Source organism: Crocodylus siamensis, chromosome 4, assembly GCF_052110815.1.
Source record: "Crocodylus siamensis isolate JL-2025a chromosome 4, ASM5211081v1, whole genome shotgun sequence".
Lineage (NCBI taxonomy): Eukaryota > Metazoa > Chordata > Crocodylia > Crocodylidae > Crocodylus > Crocodylus siamensis.
This window is the reverse complement of record NC_143398.1, coordinates 152,811,396-152,836,714: the sequence shown is the minus strand read 5'-3', so window position 1 is coordinate 152,836,714 and position 25,319 is coordinate 152,811,396. Positions and strand designations below refer to the sequence as shown.

Genomic DNA, 25,319 nt, shown 5'->3' with positions numbered 1-25,319 from the left:
TATTTGATGGTAGACTTCAGAGGAAAAGAAGGTGATAGCCTATTAAGGCTTTTTAAAGATAAATGGCAGTGCATACTGGGAAAGTGGATGAAGCTGGAGTTCTTAAAATACACACTGTTGTCTTTGTGTAGCTGAAGATAAGGAAATGTAAAAAGGGAGCATGGAACAATGAGATAGCTAAAGAAATTACAGGGGGAAAGAGGTGTTTACTGTTATTCTTTCTGCTAGTTACTGTGCTGTGGATGCTCTTTCAATATGTGCTGTTTTTTTGCTTTGAAGATTTGAGTGTCTATTTGTTTCCTTACTGTTGTATATAATACAGGGGTTGACAGCCTGTGGCCCATGGAGCCATGGTTTTGGCAGGATTTGGGGGGGTGTTTTACCTATGCTGCACTGCAGTCAGCTGCCTGGGCTTTGACAGAGGGGGAGCTCTACCCATGCTACAGCTGCTGTTGCGTGGTGTGGGCTCCAGTGGATGGGGACTTTTGCTGTGCTATGCTGCAGCTGAGCGATAGGCTGAAGCAGCGACAGCAGCCGAGTCCTAATGCCTGCCTGTCTTCAACCCAAGCTGGGTCATCCTGGCCTCCCTGCTTGAAAATTTTGCCAATCCCAGTTTTGATTTTAAGGAAAATCAGAGGGTGCTGACAAGTGACATTTTGTCATGAGTTTGGCTCCTTAAAAGAGCTCTACATCTGTGCCTTGACAGATGGCACAGCAAATTGACCCTCATATGATGAAGGTTCAGATGAAAGCGCTCCAAAGCGAGCACCTTCATTAACTTCTGATGCAGCCCAGCCCCACCCTGGTGCAGTCTGCTCCAGTCCACCTCCCCCACCCCCCAGCACAGGCTGGGCAAACCCCAATCTGCAGCTCCCCTCATTCCCATCCTGTAGACAGTCTGGGATGGGGAAGGGGGCAGCCAGGACTAGGGGAGAGAGGCTGCAGAGAGGCAGGCACCTCCTGGGTTGGCTCCAAAGTAGAGCTTGATTCCCCACCTAACTGAACATCTGTGAAGCGCCATTAGTTACAGCAGGAAGATGCATGTCTGTCAGCGCCCTCTGTTCAGAGAATGATACAACATGGTTTAGTTCAGTGGTGGGCAAAATGCAGCCCACGGGCCAGATGTGACCTGCCAGGCCATTCTATCTGGCCCATGCAGCCCCTAAAAAATTTAGAAAAGTAATATTTATCTGCCCGTGGCTGCCTGTCATGTGGCCCTTGATGGCTTGCCAAAACTCAGTAAGTGGCCTTCTGCCGGAAATAATTGCCCGCCCCTGGCTTAGTTACTAAAACAGAAGTAGAAGTCAGGACACCTGGGTTTCCTTCTGGGTTTGAAGAGGGGAGGATGATTTACTGATCGAAGTGGTAAAAATTGGCTCTCTGAGAAATGGTGCTTAGTATATTGGCAATGAGTGCTTGGTCTTGTTTTTTGACTCTGTATGTTAAGGGTCCAGGTAACCTCCTGAGCAGAGCTGTCCCTAGGGTATGGCGAATCAGGGTGACTGCCCTGCACCCTGCACTTATGGGAGGGCCCTGCAGAGCTGGGCAGAGCGGCCGCGGCCCCTCCCACAGGGCCCACCTGGAGCTGGCGGCTCAGCTCCACGCCATGGAAGAAGCACAGAGACCCCCCCTCCTTTTTGCAGGGGTATCATGGCCCCACGCAGTGTTCAGGGGGCCCCTACACAGGCTGATTTGTCCTGGGCCCTTTCCATTCAAGTATGGGTATGTTGAAGTCCTTCTCTCTTTAGATAGAGCTATTTTGCAAAGGCTCAGCCCTCCCTACTGTATATAGGAAATCCAAAAACTGTGGCAGTTCTCTATGTCAAGAGCTGTGCTCCTAGAAATGGACTCATTCTTGTCAATGGCTTAGTCTAGATCACTAGTTCTCAACCTTGTTAGAGACTCAAGGCACCCATTGGCAAACATCAGTTCCTGGTTACTGCTCATTTTTGACTATGGAAAAATGCTAGAGGAATTCTTCTGTTGCAAAGAACTCAGAAATCTCATAGCAGATCACAGTGTTCTTGACACTCTGGATTCCTATTTGAAATCTCTGGGTTTATCTTGTTGATCAAGTTAGCATGCCTAACAGTGTTAACATTGCCACAGTACCCTGGTTTAGAATCACTGGTCAAGAGAGACACAGACCTATTGCTTTCTCTCTCCAGCCTCCCCTGCCCTCTGAGGACAATGAGAGAAGTACCACGTGTTAGTTCCCCTGATTGTCCTGATGCTGTTGGGGTGGCGGGGAAGTGGAGAGGAATCCACAGTGTCTGATTTATCAGAGTAAGTGTTCTGCTGAGACCATTGCTCTGTCTTAATCTAATGACTACCATAGCAATCAATTAAGTTGTGGAGCTTGGTGAGCAAACTCCAGTAATTGAAGCTATTTTTGAGCTGGAGGGTAGAGAAAGTGATTGCTTGTGTGTACTTGGGATCTAATGTATTATGATTGGCTGGGCCTGGAAGTGTTTTGATTACAGAAACCTCAAGGCCTAGTTTCCCCACTGATGTTTGTCAGGAGGGTTCACTTGGGGTGAGAAGTGGACATATTCATTGATCCCTTGGTCTCATGCTGTTTTTGTTTGTGGTACCCTAGGCTGAGCACAACTTTAAAGTTTAGCCTCCCATTTCCACTCAGTTTCACAGCGTTGGGGTGCTCCTGGATTCTCAGGTTACAGCAGTAGCTTGGAGTGTCTTTCATCTCTCCTAGGTGTAAACCATTCTTTCAAATTGAGGTCTAGCAACCACCATTCAGGCTTTCCAAACCCTGAAGTAGAGTGCATTGCAGTGGTCCATGTGGCATCCCTTGAGAACTGTCTGGAAGCTGTGGCTGGTGCAGAATACAGTGGCCCACCTGTTAGGGGTGGGTTGCCAGGAGCATGCTACTTCAGTGCTCCAGAGTCTACACGAGCTCCCAGTAGTTTTCCAGGTGCAATTCAAGGTGCTAGCCTTGATCTATAAAGCCTTAAATGGCCTGGGTCTTAGGTATCTAAGGGATTGTGATCCTTAAGCCCAACTGAGAACGACCTCTTGCAAGTACAATCAGTGCGCTGTGTTCACTTGGCCAGAAAGTGTGCAAAATAGTTCTCAGTGGTTGCTTCTTGGCTCTGAAGCTCCTTTCCCCTTGAGGCTGCCAGAGTCTGAGCTTGGACACATTTTAAAAACACTGTAACACCTTTTCTAGTTTTTTGGGGCAGGCTTTTAGCAGGTGGAGTTAAGCTTGGGTATTCTTTGGAGAATTGTTTTATTTTATCTGTTTTAAGACTCTTTATTGTAAGCTGCCCTGAGCTCTTTTGGGGAGCCTAACAGAGACATAAAATAAATAAATAATAAATGAAATATCCATGAACCGCATCCCTTGGTTCTTAGACTCAAGGTTAGGATTCTGTGGGGCCCACTACGAGAGGGGGAAAAAAGGCTTCACCACAAATGAGCAGGGAAATGAAGAGCTACATGCCCCTCACTCTGAGAGTCTGTCTTGAGCCCAACCAAAGTACCTTCTCCTGCCTTGGGTAGGCCTCTACAAAAGGGTGGAGAAGTTAGTTGTTTTGGTCCCTGGCTTTGTGGTTGAGGTTACAAATGAGTAAGAATCTAGTGCCTCTACTGTGAACTTGTTGGAACGTGGAGTGAGACGGCATCAGCTGAGAATTACTGTCTATATGACCTAGGCTCATACTGCAATTTTGGTGAAAGGTCCTGCCTCCTATCTCATTATCTGACTTAGCCGAGCCCTATGTTCCTTGGCATGGTACCAACAGCTGGGAACCAGCTGTGTTTGCGTGCCCTCTGCATTAGGCAAGGGGCTGAAACATTTGTCAGGGTTGGAGATACACCAATAGAGATTTTGAGGCCTGATATCTATAGCCAATTTTTAAGGAGGCATATCAGCCAATACCAATCTGATTTCCAATACTGCAGCTGCATCCAGCTGGTAAGTCTGTTGTGGTGGAAGGTGGGGGGGGTGGACACAGATCAAGACCCTTGCGGTGAGGGAGGAGTGGGGCTGGGGCAGGCACTGCGGCTCGTCTGGAGGGTGCGGGGAGGGAGGTGGGGTGGCTCACACTGCTGCGTGCACCCTGGTAGGGCAGGGTGGAGGGGTGTGCCCCTGGATCTCTGTGGGGCAGGGCGGAGTGGGCTGCAGCTATGGGCCCGGGGCTGCGCTGGGCTCTTCCTGGTGGGGGCTGGGCCAGGCTGCACTTGCAGCGGGCAGCAGCAGCACTGGAAGCGGGACTACGGAGGGTGAGCTGCAGCCACCCCAAAATTCACCTCCCCATTGCCCCCCCTCCCAGCGCTGCTGCTGCCCACGAGTGCAGCCAGCCGCAGCCCAGCCCCTAGCCCCCAACACACACAGACTCCAGGAAGGGCCCCGCACAGCTCCAGCCCCACCCTGCAGTGGCAGCCCACCCCATCATGCCCCCCACCCCCAGTGCCCTCCTGGGTTGCATGCAGCAGTGGGAGCCAGCCCCTTTCCCTCCCCATGCTCCATGAATGAGCTGTGGCTCCTTCCCCACCCCTGCTGGGCAGCACATGCCCCTGCTCCAACCCTACTTCCTCCTCCCTCACCATGTGGGGGTGTTGATCTGCCTCTCCAAGCCTCTTCCCTCCACTTCCACCACAACAGACTTACCAGCTGCTCGGAGCTCTCCATGCTGCTGGGCTGTGCTCATTGCTGCCTACATGCTGTGCTGCAGCTGTGCGCATGCACAGGCATTTTGCGGCCAAATTATCTGCTACATCAGGCCAATTTCTGATAGTCAGTTTTCTTTATGTCAGTGCCAATTCAATATTGGACCAATGTATCAGTTCACCTCTAGTCAGGGTAGTTTCCCTCTGAAGTCAGATAGAAAGAGAAATAAATGGAAAAAACCCATAGAGTTAGCTTTGAACAGGAGATTCACTAGGTTTGCACTCCAGGGCTCCCCAAATGCCAACATAACACACAATCTGTAGCCAGTAGGAAATTTTCAATAAAACACCCCAAATTGGAGATGGTGTGCTATTCAGAAGATCCAGCATCAGGTTTAAGCCATGTCACTCTGAGCACGTTTATACAAGATGTTTACTGAGCAGTAGACTACTTAACTGTACAGTAAATGTCACTTGAATTGATGTGATATCTTTTATTAGACCAACTGAGTCTAATAAAAGATACCACATCTACTCAAAGAATCTTGCCTGCCTATGTCCTTAGACCAACACAGATAAAACCAAAACCCAGTAAATGTCTCAGCATCTATGCTAATTACATGAAGCTAAGAAACTCTACAGAAGAATATTACTTGTATATTTACAACTACTACCCTACTATGGAGTTTTTTCGTGTGCAGCAGTGCACATATAGACACTAACCCAGCTGTCTGGGGCAGGAGGGTTCTTCAGTGCAGGGCCTGCCTGCCAGCTAGTCCCATGCTGAAGCACCCTTGTGCCCCAGCCAACCCCTCTGCAGCACACTGAGCTGGGTCAGAGCAGCCCTCCCCCTGGAGCCCTCTGCCAGCTGGGGCTGCTCTAACCCAGCTCAATGTGCTGCGATCCGGGCGCATGCATAAACCATGCACCCAGGAGCTTTCCAGGAACAATCAGCTATGGAGCAATAAGCTCCTCAGTTTATTGCTGTGCACTAACAGCACATGTAGATACACCCTCTTTGAAGGATGCTAACCCCTCTGTCAAAACCACTTTGATTCCAGGACATCCAATCTCCCTTAAGCTTCAGTTACAGGAAAAAAGTAGGGCAGGGTGGCACCTTGGAGACTAACTTATTCAGAGAGGCATCTTCTTATTTTCACTGTCTAGTCTCCATTCCCATTAGAATTAGATGTTATTTTCTTTCAGTGCACGATGTTGGCATATAGGTATTCTCTTTGATTCATACCTGTTCTCTTGCAATGTTTTTCCCCAAAATACTTCACATAGAACATAAAATAACAATGTGGCAAGGTTTAGCAACTTGCGCACTGTGGCTGTGGTAACTCTCGGACTATATAGAGCAACTTCTCTTTCAACTAGTAAGATACATTAGTCTCCAAAGTGTCTTCATTGGTATACCTTTGCTCAAGTAAAGGACACATCTGGCTCTGAGTACCGCTGTTGGCAGATGGCTAACCATCAGACGTGCACATCTTTAAAGCGGTGGCAAGAAATGGAGTGAATACTCAGAGTTGCATTACTGAGCAATGGCAGCAGATGGTGCCTAAAACCATTCTAAGATAAAAATGTATATACTGAAGCATTTTGATGCTGCATTACAAAACGTGGTTCTCAGAATGACTGGGTTATGTGATTGCTTGGTTTAGAATTTTTTAGAGGGAAGCTGAACACCTGTTGTGGAATTGTGCTCACTTAGAAATTACACCAAGGAAATACCTGAGTCCCTGTAACAGATTTCTGTGAGAGAAAACCAACCTGGAAGAGTCTGAAAATCTGTTACTTGTTGGGAAAGGGGCAGCAGTATTCAGCCAGAGGATCCTTTCAGTGGCACGAGAAGTACGTGTTACAAGGTAAGCATGAGCAGCATGGAGTCCTTTGTTGTGCATCTTGTTCAGTATGTGGTTCTGGCATATTTGAATTCTGGAGAGTGAAGGCCTCAGTCTAACCTCAACAAATCCAGACTTTTTCCACAATGCCCTGTGAATGGGTTTCAGCTCTGGAAGGGGTCACCTCTCTTGTGATGACAAGGATTGGAAGACTTTTGTCTCTCTATAGAGGTTGTTAATAAAAGAGACAAGTAAAATCAGCTGTGATGAACAGCCTTACACTCCCAAAAATCAGCACTGGGAATTCAGCTGAGCTGCACAAACTCACTCCATACAGGCCACTGAACAGCATTGAGCATAGATGTTGGATACTGTCAACTTGGGTGAATGGACTCAAGGGGATTTTGTATACAAACCCAATTCATAATGTATGCCTTTCATCCCTCTGTAGTACTGTGTCTTAAAGTTTCAATTTTTTTCAGGCTTAGATGAACTAACTCTTACAATTGGGGAGATATTATCCTCAGTTAGGGTTGCCAACCCTCCAGGATTGCCCTGGAGTCTCCAGAAATTAGATATAAATCTCCAGGAGATTGCTGAGAGTCACCTGGGAGATAAATGATAGGACATTCATTAAAATAAATATTAAATTTTGAATCCAATTTTACAGTAGTCCAGTGAGTTTTTAAATGTAATACTATCGTGTGTTTGCTTTCCTGTTGTAAAGTCTGTGCACAGTAATCTGTAACTGATATACACAGGCATGTGGGCACATTCATGTTGTGTGTTGCAGGCACGTTTGTGTTCTGGAAACCTCCCAGAATAGATTCAAACAGAGTTGCCAACCCTGTCCCCCAGTGCATGCATCAGGAATCTGAAGCAGAGAGAGTCTGACAGGTTTGCCGAAGGTCACACAATGAGTTAAGAGCAGATCCTGGGATCTTGTAACTCTCAAACCTGAAATCTAAGCAATTGACACCGCTTCCTCTACACATGCGAGCATTGCATACTCCGGGATGCACTAGGCCATGCACGACTGGTAAATACAACATTCAGTTTAAAAAAAGATGAGGGTCTCATTGAGACTTATAATTTCTGTTTCCAAATCACAGGCTCCTTATAGGCTCTATAGTGCTCTTTCCATATTACTCTTAGCAACATTTTACCTTTAAAAAAAAAGTGATTTTTTTTTTGCAAGCTCAGTAAATGTATAAGACAGGGTGAGGGCATTACCTGGCCTCAGGTGCATGATTGGTTAACAGCAGTTCTGCTCCTTCTCCTTGCAGAGGTGCTCAAAAGTGGAGAACAAAGCTGGCACGTCTCCTACTAAACAAGAGTCCTTGAGAAAAAGACCTTGCTGTGACTATTTTCTGCTGAATCATTCTGCTTGCTCACAGCCTATAGTCTTGAACACAGACCAGATCATTTTCCCCCTGATTACACATTTACAATCACGTTAATTTTGGCACGGTTTGTATATGGGTTTTGTGTTCTCTTTGCCTTTCTGTGAATGAAATGCAGATTGATTTTATTGCTTAGAGAAATGTGTGCCTGCAGTACACATGCACATGCTTAATTTCAACTTAGTGTAAATTAAACCAGCTAAATTTGAACACCCTTTTTCAGAGCCTTGTGCTTTAAGCTTCAGAGCCAGCACTGGGTATATCTGGGATGGTGTGAAGCCTAGCCTTCAGAGAAGGCCTGAGCAACACCATGGTCATTTCTCAGCTCTGTTAGTGCTGAGGTTGTACAACAGGGGGAGGTTGTGAAAATTGCAATGAGGATATGGGGCTAGACTCTTGAAAGTGTTCGTTCTTACTGGGTCCCTTATGGTCTGGTTTCAAAGCATCATGAACTGAGCTGTTATGAAAATCTGGCTCATACAGCCTGCATGTGCTTTATTGGTTATGTCCTTTTAAATAATTTGGGTGGACTCTGCCTCTGGGGTCCTGTGCTAAGGAAAGGCCTATTTTAGGTAGCCTCCCTCCACACACTACATAGGTTGTGGAAATATGCAAGTTTCCCACATCAAATGATAACATGATGTACATACAAGGACTTTGTCTCAGGTTAAAAATGATCTGTCACAGAAATGGCAAATCTGCTACCAAGAAGTTGCTGTTTAAACTCCTTTGTTACGTTGGGACAAATTTACTGTCTGGCCTGATAGGGAGTCCCACAATCCCACTGTGCTCTGCCCTTCTACACCCCACACTCCCATTCCTTCAAGGGAAGATAGGGAGAGTAGCTGGCTCCCTGACGATTACAGCCTATCCAGGGACATGCTGTCGGGAGCGTTTGGAGGCTGGCTGCCCCATCTCCATTGCCAGCTGGTGACAACTAGGATAGGGCTGCCTGAACAGTGTTTTGAGTCCCAGGCTGCAAGTGGGCCCTGAAAAGTTCCCTGCATACCGGCAACCTACCTCAATAGCCAGTTAGAAGGGGGCCTGGAACTCAGGCTGCAGATGTGGGAAATTTTATAGAGTGAAGGGACTCCCTGCAAGCAGGGGAGGCAGGGGCTAATGGGGGTGGAGACCCTGATCAGACTTGGTACCATCAGGGCTTGGAGAAATCACTATCACCCTTACTACTAGCAGCACCGGAAATTTTAAAGGGATCCCAGGCACATCTGATGACTTTCAGGCTGCCTGGGAGCTGGGTTCACTGAAAAGCTCCCCTGGGGGTGAGGGGTGTTATGTAGCACTTCCCTATTGTTCTCTGGCTGGACTGCCTGCCTTTGTTGCACTCCAGCGAGGAGGCCCTGAATATGTGACTGCCCAAAGTGTTTTGCTTCTGGGTTTTTTGTAGCACTACCAAAAGAACATCTGGAGGCAGCCATAAAGAGTGTCAAGGGCAATAGCACATGGAAGCATTTCAGAACCATATATCCTGTTCCCCTTACTAGAAACTATTATGGAATGGCTTATTCAGTTGAATGAGAATTCCTTTTTTAGATCTAATATACAGAGTTGCACTGGTTTAATTTAAATAATTATTTTTAAGCTAATTCAGTTAACCAAATGCAGAAATACAGTGTGAACACCCATATTTTGTTTTCAGATGGGTTTAAGCTACATCCAAAAGCCTCCCCATCCTCCCCACAAATAGAAAGACAGATGTTGTAATACTCTTGACACTGGAGAGGCAATGTCTCCGCTCCTGGCTAACAACTGGACCCTTCCTTATTACCACCCCTACCCTTCTCCCTCTTCCCTGCTCCTCCTCACCTCTTAGGGTTTGCCCACAGTATTGTCTTACCTGCCACACCTTGATTTATGATTTCACAGGGGAGGCTGCACCCAGGAGGCAGAAGTGGTTTTGGGTCCTTGTGTGGGCTGAGGCCTCCCTGGCCTTGGTCCACTCTAATCTAGCTGGGTTTTTCTTCCTGAGGTCAACTATAGGTCTGACTGCTCACGTAGGTTCCTAGCCAGAATGCAGGACCTCCATCTAACCCAGGAGGTGCACAGCCCCACCAGGGGAGATGCCTTGTTGGACCTGGTACTGGCCATGGGAGACGACCTTGTGAGGGGGCTGCGGGTGCTCGACCACCTGGGTGACAGTGATCATCACCTGCTGGAATTCACCATCCAGCGCAAGGTGGCAAAGGCCTACAGCAAGGCAGCAGCCCTAGATTTCAGGAGGGCGGACTTCAATGAGCTAAGGAGAATAGTCGGGGGAGCACTGAGGTCCCAGAAGGGAGGGGAGCCAGGTGTCCAAGGAGAGTGGTTGCTCCTTAAGGAGACGATCCTCCAAGCCCAAATGGAGGTAATCCCAACACGGATCAAAGGGAGCAGGAGGGCACACAAGCCCCATGGCTCACCAAAAGCATCTGGGAATGTCTCCTAGCTAAAAGGGAGGCGCATACCCAGTGGCAGGGAGGGGCCATCACCAGGGAGGACTACACTGCGGTTGCTCGGGGCTGCAGGGGGGTGGTCAGGAAGGCCAAGGCAGAGCTGGAACTGGGACTAGCTACCCAGATCAAGGACAGCAACAAGTCCTTTTTTAAATACATAGGGGGCAAAAAGAAGGTTCCAGGTAACGTGGGACCCCTGCAGGACACGCTAAGAAATCTGGTCGTTGCACCAGATGACAAAGCCAACATCTTTAACGATTTCTTTGCCTCCATTTTCCTGAGCAGGGACCAGACCAGCCATCCCCGCCTCTGGGCCCCCCTCAGGCCCCAGGGGAGGCACACCCAGGCCAAGCATCAGTGAGGATCTAGCCAGGGAACTTCTGGAGGGACTGGATGTATTCAAATTAGCTGGTCTGGACGATCTCCACCCCCGAGTACTGAGGGAATTGGCTGAGGTCATTGCGGGACCCCTGGAACGGCTTTACGAGCACTCGTGGTGCTCTGATGTGGTGCCAGAGGACTGGAAGAGGGCCAATGTGGTTCCCATCTTCAAAAAGGGGAGGAAGGAGGACCCGGGAAACTATAGGCCAGTTAGTCTTACCTCAATCCTGGGTAAGCTTTTTGAGAAAATTATTGTGGCGCATGTCCACAAGGGGCCAGCAGGGGAGATTATGCTTAGGGGCAACCAACACAGGTTCATTAGCGGCATGTCCTGTCAGACCAACCTGGTGGCCTTTTACAACCAGGTCACCAAATCCTTAGATGCAGGGGTAGCAGTGGACGTAGTCTTTCTGGACGTTCAGAAGGCCTTCGACACTGTCTCTCACTCTGTTCTCATTAAGAAACTGGGGGACTGTGCTGTTGACACCCACATAGTCAATTGGGTCGCCAACTGGCTGGAGGGCCGCACCCAGAGAGTAGTGGTGGATGGGTCATTTTCGACTTGGAGGGATGTGGGCAGTGGGGTTCCCCAGGGTTCGGTCCTCGGGCCCGCACTGTTCAACAGCTTCATCAGTGACTTGGACGAGGGGGTAAAAAACACCCTGTTCAAATCTACTGATGACATTAAGATGTGGGGGGATGTGGGCACGCTAGACAGGAGGAATAGGCTGCAATCGGACCTAGACAGGTTACAGGAGCAGGCGGATGAGAATAGGATGGGATTCAACACTGACAAGCGCAAAGTGATGCACCTGGGGAGGAACAACCGGCACCATACCTACAGGTTGGGGAAGTCCCTTCTCGTCAGTGCAGAGGCAGAAAAGGATCTTGGAATCATCATTGACTCCAAGATGAACATGGGCCGGCAGTGTGGGGATGCAGTCAGGAAGGCCAACCGCACCTTGTCATGCATCCACAGATGCATCTCAAGCAGGTCTAAGGTGATCCTCCCCCTCTATGTGACACTGGTCAGGCCATAGCTGGAGTACCGCATCCAGTTCTGGGCGCCACACTTCAAGAGGGATGCGGACAACATGGAGAGGGTCCAGAGGAGGGCCACACGCGTGATCGGGGGGCAGCAGGGCAGGCCCTATGAGGAGAGGCTATGGGACCTGAACCTGTTCAGCCTCCAAAAGAGAAGGCTGAGGGGGGATCTTGTGGCCTGTTACAAACTAGTCGGGGGGACCAGCAGGCCTTGGGGAAGTCCCTGTTCCCCCGAGCACTACCAGGAGTGACCAGGAATAACGGTCAGAAGCTGGCAGAGGGTAGATTTAGGTTAGATATCAGGAGGCGCTACTTCACGGTCAGGGTGGCTAGGATCTGGAAACTACTTCCAAGAGAAGTACTGGCTCCTACCCTGGGGGTCTTTAAGAGGAGGTTAGATGTACACCTTGTTGGGGTCGTTTGACCCCAGTACTCTTTCCTGCCATGGCAGGGGGTCGGACTCGATGATCTCCTCAGGTCCCTTCCGACCCTAGAAACTATGAAACTATACCAGGTGCCCAGGCTCCCAGTGCCCCAGCTTGCCCCTTGTGGGATTTGGCCCCCTTGGCCCCCTGATCTCAATCTTCACAGGTGAGCTCTAGGCTTGTGCCCTCCAGTCTTTGCTGCCAGGTACTCAGTCCTCTGACAAGCAACAATCCTCTTTTTAAGTGTCTGGGCTTCTGCCCTCCCACAGTCCACAGTGCTTCAGCCCCTGGAAGTGGTCTGTGTTGGGTGCCTTTGCAGCACCCCGGTGGTCTCCAATCCTCCCCTTACAGCCACATATGGTCTTCTGGTTTGAAAACAAACAAACATGAGTGCTCACTCCCAAAACAGGTTCCTCTCCCAGGGTTAATCCTGCCCTGCGGTAACACTATTATCAAGGTTCGAGGTGCTTATTGGTCACTGTTTGGGGTGATGCGTTTCTTCCAACTCCCCTACAGCCCAGAGTCCTTCCTGTGTGAACAGCCTGGACTGGCTCCTTCCTGGAGCTCTGCCTCCTGTGGCCAGACTCTCCTCTCTGGGTCAGGCGGAGAGGGTTTATGAGTCTCTCCCTAAGTTACCTGACTCTCTGCTTTTGCCCCAGGCTTGTCAATCACCACCTGCACCTGGACGGGTAACCATTTTATTTAAGGCCCCTTTGCCATTGTAAGTCTGTTCCAGGGGCTGGGCCTGGCCAGCTGACCCTGGGCCCCCTATTCCCCTCAGTAATGGGGCGGGGGCCCCATTACACATGTCCACTCACTAGTTTGTACTGATTCAAGGAAATCAGTACAGGTTTGGGGGTAGACAAGGCCCGATGTACAGATTCAACATCTGAGGCTTACAATATGTTAAACATATGCAGCTGATTACAAAATGACAGTCACTTCTTTGCATTTAATATTTGCTTCATACCAAAAAGCTTTAGAAACTATTTTCTATACAATGATGCTTCATACACACAATCTCTTACCCACACCAAACAAACAAAAAACAAACTGGTAAGATGAATGAGACACGCCAAACTGATTTCACAATGCCCATTGAGCAATACTCAGAAGGCAACTTTTAAGCATCATGACCTAGGCTAAAAATGAACAGTATTGTAAAAATCAAGAGAAATGTTGCCCACTATCCAAACTAGATGGGCTTATCTGCAAGGGAAAGTTGTCCTGCCGAATTATAGCAGTACTAGCCAATTGCCCATCAAGAATGATGGGGGGGGTAAGGGGTTGGGATGGAGTGCCGCCACCTAACGCCCCTTGCTGCTGCTGGTCTGCCTCTTGCAGGGGGTGGGGTGGGGGAGCTGAGGCCAGCCTTAGTGCGGCTTTGTAATCATGTCAGAGCTCCCCCATGCTTGGAGCACTCTGATTGGCTGTTTCCATCAGTCAGTCAGAGTGTGAATAAAGCATTACGGACAGACAGACTTCGGGTTTTATAATATTAGAATAATTACATGGCTCTAGTTGTGCAATTATATTGTTACTATACAATTGACCGTCAAGAATAATGGGTGGAGACTTGCTCAGATGGATATTACTTTCCTGTCAAAGGATGATTGGTTTTTGGGTGAGATACTATATGATCTGCAGAAAGGTGTACAGAGGTGCATGCTTCTTCCGTAAGTGTTAGAGCTTTGTTAACAGTGCTGGAGGAACTTCCAAAGATTTAGAAAAGAAAAGACACTTCAAGGAAAGAAGGGATCCTTTTGACCTGATCTTGTGCTGCCTATTTGAAAGTACATAATCTTCTAGATCCCCATCCTGTTCCTGATATCTGCCAAGACCCTGTGCACCTGCAGGGGTGTGAAGAGATGTCCTACTTTTGGTAATGAAAAGAAGGGGATTTTTAGTCAAGCCACTCTTTTATTTTTTTCCAGTGAAAAAAGGCACTTCACTAAAATGATCTCCACTAAAGTAATTAAAAATACACCTTAGCCATGATGATGTTGGCTTACACCTTTAAGAAACCTGTCTTTGGAGGATTTATATATTATTCCCATTGGCCAGTGCCAGGAGATTTGTTGATTAACATGAGCTCATTCCACCAGGGGATCAGAGCACTCAGAAGCACTCCAGGACTTGCACTGTTCCAGCAATTCCTGGAATATCACTGCATCTCTTTCCAGCTGCATTATTGCTACAACAGCAGTCCTGAGCTTTGTCAGATTTTCAGTCAAGCACTGAAAGTAGGTAGTGGATTTCTGGTGCTATTGTAGTAGGCTTTGGTAGATATGTGGACTAGTGTCAGAGGCTCATTGCATGTCTGCTGGAGAAGCGATGCAGGTACCCTCCCTGGAGAGTCTCCTTATCTCTCCTGTGCCTGATGAAGGGTGCATGTGCCCAAAAACTTGCAAATCAATAAAATAACTTGTTTGCAAATATCTAGTTGGTCTAATAAAAGATATCACCTCTTCTACAAGTTTTGATTCCTTTTGCTTCTAGACCAATATGTTACAACCTGGATACTTTATCTGACCATCAATGTTAAATAAATGACAGTTAAGGAGGACATTCAGAACCATAGGTGTCAACTCTGTGGGTGCTCCAGGGCTCAAACATCCATCAAAAAAGATTAGCAGGTGCTCAGCACCCACAGAGCCATGCTTGCAGACATTGAAAAGAAAGAAAAATAAAAAAGAAATGCGCTTTACTTGAAGAAGCAGTGCATTACTTCAGCCTGGCTCTGCAGTGCCTGTAAAAATCAGGCACTTCAGTGGGGCTTTATGGCACGGTTAGCTAAAGCTAATTCAGTCAGCTATTAGATAAAAAAGCAAAAAGCCCCACTAAAGCACCCAGTCTTTACAGATGCTGCAGAATTGGGTTGAAGGAAAACACTACCTCTTCCGGGCATGCTCAGGGCTCAGCATGGGAACGTGCTTAGTTTAAAGTGCTGGGGAGGGGGTGGGTTGGTTATGTTTATGCCAGCAAGCACCCACTGGCAAAAAACAAAGTCGGAGCCTATGTTCAGAACCATCTGTTTTTACAGGCCATTGATGTGTAAAGGACTGTGGGCAGTCAGATGGGACCTGGAGAGTTGTCATCATCCCCCAACTGATACCTGTTTGACCCAAGCAGTTATCCAGTTCTGGTGTTTCTGCAGATTCACTCATTCACCCATTTGATTCTCTTGGTTAGAAGGAAAAATAGATAGTGAGGTCAGGTATTTTTGATGTAATCCTGCTTACATACAAAGAATGACCATAAAGTGCTGTTCCTGTTGACAGAAAAAGAATCAAATAGTAGGATGCTATTTCTTTGCTTTTGGTCCCATGCCCCTTTCCAGTCAGCACTTAGCCACAGTGCTCTCTCTCTTTTTCTGCATATCATATCATCTATGCTTCTGTAGCTGTGTCTTTGGCTTTCTTCTCTTTCTCTCACAGACTTGCACAGCTTCACCAGTCAATGCCCAGGACCTTTGCCACTCCGTAGGGAAACTGCTTGAGCCACATGGTTCTACTTCTTCTCAGGCCTTGCAGTGCACCCGTGTTTTAGGTAGTGCTCCTATTGTTCTGGCTATTTGGTTCCACTAAGAGAGCTCTTGCTTTTTACTAAAACCCTGAATTAAACGGGGTAGCTACACCCACCAACTTCCAAGGATATTTAGACCGTAACAACATCATGGGAGTTGCCTGCGGGCAACACTGTTACTCTATTTTTATAAGAACTGTTTCACTGTAAACTCTAATAGATGGAATACTATGGAGACATCAAAGCTCACGCAAAACTCTGTGTTTCATGGGCTCAGTCTTGCCTCCACCACAGAATCGTAGATAACCACTATTCAGTTATCTAGTTCATCTCCTAGCACGAATGCCCCAAAGGCAGATTTTAGTTCAGTGCCTACAGGAAAGAAAGTCTCAGACTTCTTTGCTGGTTGGATACAACAGTTTGTGCAATTTGAAGGTCAGGTACATGCATGTAGCTCCTCCTGGAGTCTTGCGTAAGTATATTAAGGTGAATTTTTGTTTCAAGTAGTGCACTTACTTCATTGTTGTATTAGTAATATGAGCGTGTCTACACATTACCCTATGGTGATGTTGTTACTGCACTGTGCTTTAGTACTTCCTTTTGGTACTTCCAAAGCTGGGCACAGTAACCACCCATACTGTGCTATACATGTGGTGCACAGTTAATTTTAGCAGCTACTTTGCCATAGCAGCACGCTATAACAGGGAAGTGTGCCGCTATGGCTAAGTAGCTGCTGGTCATGTGTAGACACCCGTGGATACTACGTCACTACAGCACATCTCTACAGTGATGTAGCATCACCTTGTGTATGCAGCATTTATAATCTGAGGAGCAAAAGTGCCAGAAAGCCCTCACTACCTTTAAATAGCTGATCTTGATCATGAGCAACATGAACCTGTAGTCCTGAGAAAGGGGTTTACAATAATTTTCATGTTAATGAATAGTGCTGGCTTAAGTCCTGTAGACTGACATTTTCTAGACACAACACAGGGTTGGAAGGATAGTGGTAGGATGCATTTCCCCAGCACTGTCTTACCCTGTGTGCATCAGGTATTTGTGTGCTCTTCCCCCAGCAATTCTCTACTGTTTGAGAACTTCAGGGGCTTCCTCCTTACAACATTCCTGTGAGGCCAGGAGTGCTTTTATCCCCACTGGGGAACTCTGTCCGAAGTCACACAGGGAATCTGTGACAGACCAGGAGATTAAACTTGGGTCTCCCAGGTCCCAGGCTAGTCCTATAAACTCTGGACCATCCTTCCTTCTCTACACACTGGGAACTGAATCCAGATCTTCCATGTGGGAGATGAGAATTTAATCAGTAAAATGCAAAATGCTTGTCCATATTTTTGTGTCCCAGTGGGGTCACTTTATGCCTGAAATAATATTATGTTCTTGCAGATACGTGATTAATGTACATGGGTCTTTGTGATGGATATTATTAAAAAATTATAAGTGAATGACAGGGAAATTCCACTTGGGCTCTAGGGAAGAACTTCTCAAGCTATGCTTTGTAGGTTTATGAACTTAACAGAGATCCCTTAATGGAATTATTGTCTGGTATTTCATGGTTACTTATTCCTTGTAATTGGATTTTGTGGAGAAACTGCAGGAGGGATCCTTTGTTAGACTGGTTTAAGGTTTCTTTTTTTCTCTGGGAATCTTTAAAGAGAAAATCAAAAGAGAGCTTATGGTCTCAGAACAGATTTCTGACAGAGGTCATGCAGGGGAAAAGAATTTATGGTGAAAAATACAAGTGAAAAGCCAGAAGGAGACATGAGGGTTAATCAGACACAGAACTGCCTTTTCATATATATTTTTAATTGAGGAAGTATAGTCTAGTTGTTAATGAAGGATTGGAAACAAGAACCCCTGCGTTTTCTGTTCTCCAGGTTCCCCTTGTAGTAGCGTGTAACTCTGGGATTGATTTTACTTGGGTTAGTAAAACAGGTTAAATTGCCTAAAACTGAATCTACACTATGGCTATAACTGTTGATAAAATGTGCTTAGTTCCACTGATTTTAAGATTATTTGGAAAAGTTTTCTAGCACGTGCATGCCTACTGTGAAGCAACTGGCACTGCTTTGGAGGCATAATATACAAATTCCTATTCATGTAACTATTTATTATATATTTGAAGGTGTCCAAAGCAAAATAGAATCTCTTAGTCTTCCAAAAGCAATTATTCTCTGGTATCAAAATTTAATTTGGCTCTGTTAAATAACCTGGTCCAAGGGCTCTCTTCAATTGCATGGACTTCTTGGGTGGACATGTGCTGTATCCGCTAATTGATATAAAAGATATGCTGATCTCACCATTATCACAGGTTGATGAGTGCTTCACTTTCTCCAAGCTGAAGAGGTCTAGATCCTTTTTTCACGTTCTGGCTATTTAGACAATCTGTTGGCTGAGACTAAGACCTGTTGGCTGAATAATTATATAGTCCATACATTGGACAAGAAGCACACTTTGATTAATGTTTTCTCTTATGGTTGCTGATATACTTTCTCCCAGGCACCTCTTTCTCCTCCAATGTCCTTACAAGGCATTGTACTTTAGAGCTGATCTTCAACAGATAAAGAAACAAGAAGAAAACTGCAATGCGCACTGAAAGAAAATGCATACTGAATTCAACTGGCAGATGTTTCTATACTGTCCATGGGCTAGCAAGACTAAGGAGATTTCTTTGTGTTACTGAAGTCTAGATTAACTGAAATGTGCCATATGATAGGCAACTTCTTTAGTTTTGATTGCCTTCTAATGGAAGCAGAGTCAAATGTTTCTCTGAAGAATTTTCCCATTAACTTCAGAGATCACTAATTCATGACAGATTGTCTGGTACCTTGACATCATATCAGTTCTGGAGATTGGTTTACACTCTAGTCTCACTGGTTTTGAAAGTGCTTGGTGACATTGGCTTAGCAAAACCTTGCTTCCTCCTGGTGGAGAAAAGTCCGTACCTTCCTGTAAATGGAAGACACCTGCCAATTTAAATCAAATGTGAGTTTGGATCTTGCTCAAGAAACCATACTCTTTATGCTGAAAAAATAGTCTGGTGATTTTTTAAAGAATGTAGTAATGATTCATCTTCAGCATCATCTAGATTCATTCGTATTTGTGCATATTATGGCTAGAAAGAACCATTCTGATCATCTACTAGAACCTTTTGCATAACACAGGTGTAGAATTCAACAAGAATTCCTGCCTCAGGCAAATGTGTTGTAGTTAAACTAGAGAATATTTAAAAAAAGTAATTTGATCATGGTTTAAAGACTTCAAGTAGAGAGTTGACCATATGTCTGTGGAGCTTTATCATTCTGGCTTCAGATCTAGGTGTACCATAGAGACCTTCACTGATATCCTTTGTCTGAAGATTTGTTTTTTCTTTGATGAATAAGAGGGTAGTTGACCATATTCTTCGTAAGTTTTGTCTTTCAGCAGACCATGGTCGTACTTGCCCAAGTTATGTATGCATGTGTGAGTCCTGACAGGAGAATGGATTGCTTTTATAGGGTATGTCTGTATGGCATAAGGTGGTCATAAAGCTAAGTCAATTTTTTTTTGCATAAATGTTTATTTCTCTCTATATAGTAAATATATACACATATATAACTCTACCTCTAACAATTTGTGAAATGAATACTGTGGTTCACTTGGCAGATCAAAACACACTTTGACAGTTAAACTACTGTAGTCCCATTACACCGCACACCTGTGCACCCATCATCATGAACAACATGTGCCCCCGGCAGCTGGGGGGGTACGGCAGCACTGGTGGTGGCAGGAGCGCAATGGTGGTAAGTGGGGAGCTCCCACAGATGCCGCTGGCGGTGTTGGTGGTGAGGACAGCAGGTGGGGAGCTCCCTCCGGCAGCCACAGCGGTGTTGGCGGCTGGCGAGCGCAGACCAGCAATCGGCGACCACCCAGGAATCAGGGACCACCTGCAGATGGTGCTGGCAGCGGGGAAGAGGGTCTGTGAGCGGCGACTGCCCACAGGCACCACTGGCAGCATCAGTGGTGCTTTTTGCAGGGGGTGCACCGCCAAGCTCAGGGGGTGCATGTACACCTGTACGCACCCCCTACGTGTCTAGTGGCTCTGATGAAACGTGCCCTTGCCTAACTTTGAGAAAGAGCTGCGCGGGCCCCCCAGCCGGGGCTGCACCTGTCTGTGACAAGACTACCCCGGGCTGTGAGGCAGAGCCCGCGTGGGCCCAGTGACCTGCGTTAGCCCTTCCAGCCGCCCAGAACGAGGCTCGGTTTCCGGCACGCCCTGGACCCCCACTTTTGTGTCCCCTCCTCGGGCGGGGCGGGAAGAAGCCGCTTCTCTCAGACAAAGGAGCAGGGCGGAGAGCCGCGCTTTCTGCGCATGCGCCCCTATTCAGCGGCGGCGGGGTGGGGGTGCGGCGCTTGTACGCACGCGCACTGGGGCGCTCTCCGGCGGCGCTTCGGCTCATGCGCGCGCGGCGTGGCCGCGGTCCTCGTGCGCGCGGCTGCTCCCCCTGGCGGCGGCCCGGGCAGGCGCGGGCTCGGCGAAGGTTCCGGAGCGCGCGGCTGTCACTCCCCTGCTGGCGGCTGCGCGCGCCACTCCACCAGCTCCTGCAGCGGCCGCGGGCAGGTGAGCGCGCGGGGCAGGGGCACCGCGCCGGGCACCCACCGCGGAGGCTTGGGACTGCAGCCTCTGCCCGGCCCCAGCCCAGTGTCTTTGCAGGGGGAAGAGAAGCTGACGGTGGTGGTGGTGGTGTGGAGGGGTGCGCCTCAGCCTCGCTCGCTGCGAGACTTTCCCCCTCCAAAACGGGGCGGGGGTGCGTGAGCCCCAGCCCGCCGGCGGCGCCCCCCCTCGCCGGGGTCTCGGTGGCAGAAGGCTTCTGTTGCCCCCGGCAGCGGTGGGTGCCGCCTGCCCGCCCTGCTGCACCTTGCGCCCAGGCAGCCGTGCATTTCAGGGCGGAGGTCCCCCCCCTCTCCCTCCTGTCCCCCAGTATTTTGGGGGGTCGTTCCTGGCGGCAGGGTGGGTTTCCCGGTGGGAGGACAGCCGCGATGGTGGTGGTGATGGCGAATGAGAGGTTGGCTGTGGGTACTGCAGTAGGTGTGGATCTGGAGAGAGAGAGAAAGGATGGGCTTTTTTTTTCCTTTTCACATCCGAGGTGCCATATTTTGCAGTCCGTCACATCCTTGGTATTGCAGGGAGAATCCTGCTTTTAACGTGGGGGGACACTTGCCTTCAGGTTGTCAGGTGAAGAAATAAAAAAAGGTACTCCCTGCATGCCGCTGTCTCCTTTTAATTGTAGAAATCGAGGGGGGAGGGAAAGAGAGATTTAGGTCATCGCGTCTAGGGGTTAGGTTGCTTTGTTGCCCAGTGCTGGTCAGCACTGTGTGATTTATGTTTATAATTCTTGAACCTTGGGTTTCCTGTAGCCTTGGGGGGAGCACCCCCTTGAATGTACGGTGTCTGAATCACCTTATTTGATGCAATTGATAATGATAGTAATAGCCATCAGTAGGGTTACAATAGGCAGGCAAATCCCTGATAAGTATTTTGCTTTTTTCTGCTTTTTGGGGTGGGGTGGGGTTACAGAAATGCAAGGTTTGCTAGGATTACGTATGTGATTTTCTCTCTCGCATGCTTTTTCTAAATCGCTGTCTAAAATGGTCTTGTAAAATCCCTGAGTATACTGTACAGCAGCTGGTCACGCCCCTGGTATGGCAGCATACATGGATGCCTAGTGTGATTCTCATTGAATGAGTAAAGAGTGTGGTATACTCCTGTAGTTTAAGGAGAGGAGAAACCCTTTTGTTTTCTAGTACATGTATCCTCATTCTTCACAGAGAGGTTTTTTCTATTATGCTAAAATTGATGAGCTGTTTCTGTTACCTCTTTTTTTCCCCCCATATACTGTTAATTACTTCTGACTATGTCCGGGGTAATTCCACAGGAATGTGGGTCCAACCCCGTTTCTAAATGTTGTGCCACCCAAAGTCATTTTCCATCTCTTATGAGACAGTCTTCTCTCTCTCTCTCTTTTTTTTTTTTCTTTTTCTGTTTGTAAATGGAAAGGGAAAAGCCCTTGGCAGATACTGGCAGCCACTTCATTGTAGTAACCCCAAGGCATGTTGCAACTGGTCACCTAGATTTGAACTAGGAGGTGGAATACTAATTGTTTTCTTCTTTTCCAAAGAATGTGAGTGTTCAGGTAGGAAAGAGTTGTGGTTGTTTTTGAGGTACTGTTAATGACATCAAAAATAGAATGATCCCCGCCTTTCCTCTCTGGGAGGCAGCTGCCATCGTCCTACATGTCATTTCTCCTTCCTTTGGCGTACAGAACCTCTGTGTGGGGTGAACTCTGGTGGCAACCAAGACTTAGCCTGTCATTATGAACTGCCTAGAATGTGCTGCAGAAATGGGTTAAGGTTTGCCTGGCTGATCCAGTTCATCTACCTGTGCAGTACACTGGCTGACTGTTTTAACAGCTCTGCAAAGGAGATGAAAAGAAGCTCATTGGCATGCCTGAAATGCAGAAATCATGTACAGATTTTATTTAACCTCTGTTCCTCATAAACCAGATTTAAGATGCTTAGCTTTAATAATATAAATTTTTCATGCTGTAGTCAGGCTCTCTGCAGCTTTTGCACTGTGAACAATGAAAAAAGGCTTGTTAATTTCCCTTTCTATTTATGGCCAACTTCATTAGAGGCTCTTGTAATAAGGGTGGGGAGAATATTTAAAAACCATTGTCAGTGGAATTTAAAAATAAAAAAACATGGATAAATGTTGTTGTTTTTTTATAATGTATCTACAGTGCTTAACTTGACAAAATCTATGTGAAGGGACAAATTCTCAGTCATTGTCTGTGCTATGTGCAGTTTTTCCACGTGAGCTGTTTGGACTGACCAGACGTCCATGCTGATTTTTAGCTAGAAGTGCTGGATTTTCTTGCACGTGGTTTTCACGGGCAAGTTGAAGGCTGGGATTTGGAGGGAAAAATATGTGCAAAGGTTACTTGAATCCCTTCCCATCAGTTTTCTTGTTCTTTAGTTGCAAGCCTAGATGTTTTCACCCTTCTTGAACTGTCTGTCTTCAATATAAAATAAAGATTGAAAGCATGTATGTATTTTAGCCTTCACAGTTTAAATGCTGATGAATCATGACATTTGTAGTCTCAGCACTCGTGCTAATGGACAGCATGCTGTTATATTCAGATATGCCACGGGTTTGGTTGACTAAGTTTCTGTCTCTGTAAGCTGTTGGGGTCCCAATCCTGAAGAGTCCTATTTCTGAGTATTGTACAGATATGTATAGATATGTCTTGAAATGAGAGGCTTGGGCAACTTGACTTATTCAATTTATTGGAGAGAAGGTTAGGAAGCAACTGATTCACATGCAGAACGTATACAAGTAAAAGATGCAAAATCAAATGATTAACCCTTCAAAATGTAACCTAAAACAGTGAGACTAATTACTCATTGAACAATTTATAAGTGGATGTGATGTGTTTAAACCAAGATTGTATGTCTTTCCAAAATACATGCTCTAGTTATTGGATTCTGTGCAGAACTTTTTAAGTGGTGATCTATGTACAGGAAATCTGATGAGATTCTTATAATGGTCCTTTTTGATACCACAATTGGATGTATAAAGGTGATGTGTTGCTGTTCAAAAGAGCTTATAGTCTAAGACTTTAGCTATGTAAGGAAAAAAAAAAGATCTGTAATTCTCAATAGTGGGAGAAATAGTGATGTAGGGGGGAGTGGGGCATTCATGTCACAGTGTCATTTAACTTTGATTAAATGAGATAATAACAGTGCAAACAATAAGAGTATCAGCTACTGCTTACTGTCATGGACCTGCGCTTGGGAGAAATTGTGGTCCCATTTAAAAAACATGGACATTGCAGTACTTGTTTTGAATGCGTTTTTGTATTGTGCTGGCACCTTGGAGGTTTGGTCATGAGCTAGAGACTCCATGGTACAAGGAGTTATGAGTATTAAACAAGATGGCCTCTGTCCCAAAGAGCATACAATCTAAGCACTAGCACTGTGTATAGTTTCATGTCTCTCTTGCTCCCTGGCTAGGTTTCTGGTTTTGATATTCTGAAGTGTTGTAGATAATGTTTTTTTTCTAATTTAACCAAGAATAATTCAAAGAAAGTAAAATATGGATCTGCTGTGGAGGGATGCCATATATCTACTAGTTCCTCTGGTCCATCTCATCAAGAACCTTTTTAGCTCTGTCGTTTTTCTTCCCATCATCTTGATTAGTTGTTTTTCTATCCTTTTGAGGCTGTCAGTAGAGGAGGAGATTTTCACAGGCTGCCATATCTCATTGTTCCCTAGGTACCCATGGTTTCCTGGGGATGCCAGTGGTGTCCTGGGACCTCTGTGCTGTCTGCTCTGGTGTCTTTGTGCTCCATGGATGAACTGCAGGGAGTGCATGTGAAACATTCAGTGATGCCCAGTTGCATACAGCTGTGCTGTGGCATGCACTGTGTGGTCAACCTGAGACATGCAAGGAGCTGTGAGCAGTAGGGAGGAGGGGGTTCATGGTGGGTGTTATGAATCTGGGGGATCTGCATTGACTGTTTATGGTCATTCTGGAACTGGCCTTTGCAAGCACTTCAGGCTGGTTATACCAGTTTGTCTTCTGTCTGTCCACACGCTTGTTGCAGTTGGACACCATGTTTTGTGTTAGTCCTGCCTCACTGCTCCACCTCCGGAGGTCCACTGCCTCTTAACCAGGGCTAGCTTTATCCCTGGTCACTTTCTCTCTTCCTTCTTGCTAGCAAGACTTCATCCCTCCTCCTGTCAAAGAAGGATCTACCAAATTGTCCTCTTCCATATTTGAATATGTACCATGCAATTTCAGTAGTTCTGCAGTGTCATCTTGTTTCCAAGTAAAATCTCATTTAAACTATTTTTGGACAAGTGAACTGGCTCGCACTCCTGTTTCCTTCCCTTAGAGCACTGAGGGAGTGGATCTGCTCATCTCAAATAAGGCAGAATTGCAATGAGCTTAGAAATAACTAAAATATTTCTTTTCAGTCAGTGCTCCTTCAGGTTAGAACTAGGAGGACTCTAAGTCCTGCTCCCATTCAAATAAATCTAGAGTAGTCAAGCTGAAGCTGCTTTTTTTTGCCCCCTTTCCTTTTTTTTTCTCAATCTGCTGCTTTTGATTCTCATGCATCTTCACTGTCTGTTTATAGCTCATTTGCAGTTTATGGTTCATCATTTGTATCATCCTTTCCATCCTGTTTTTGAAAGTGCTTGAATGCCATCTAGCTCTTCTGGAAGACTCGCAGAGCGTTCTGTGTTGACTGACAGCTGTGCTGCTTGCGCTTTGGTTTAACTTGGCTGTTTTCATTACTTCAGATTTAATACTTCGTAGGAACGGAGAGTAGAGCAAATTGCTAAGCTACGGCAATTAAATCCACCCTTGGAAGTCTGGTCTTCCTGAAGCATGGCTGTTTGGGGGTGCTGATAGAGTTCCATTAAAGGAGTGGGGGAGGGGCTCCCATTTAAAATGCTATTGAGTGGGACTGTGGGTTGCTGCCACCACTGGCCTGTTTTGCACTTTATTCTGAAAGCCTGTATTCATTGACAATAACAGAGTAACAAATAGTCCTGGCC

At 46.7% G+C, this 25,319-nt stretch overlaps 1 protein-coding gene across 19 annotated transcripts in view; it reads left to right on the top strand.

Moving 5' to 3' along the window:
• Nucleotides 1-25,319, top strand: part of MAPT (microtubule associated protein tau) — a 129,476-nt gene that overhangs the window by 2,413 nt on the left and 101,744 nt on the right. For 4 of the 19 annotated variants that reach the window (XM_090044208.1, XM_090044205.1, XM_090044204.1 and 1 more), the window contains exon 1: nt 20,160-20,316. The exons of 1 other annotated variant lie outside the window; for it this stretch is intronic. The gene's annotated coding sequence lies outside the window, so the exon portion shown is untranslated. Of the gene's footprint in view, nt 1-20,155; nt 20,317-20,913; nt 20,950-25,319 lie in introns of those variants that run through there. 14 more of the 19 variants (XM_090044216.1, XM_090044215.1, XM_090044214.1 and 11 more) reach the window with 11 other exon arrangements.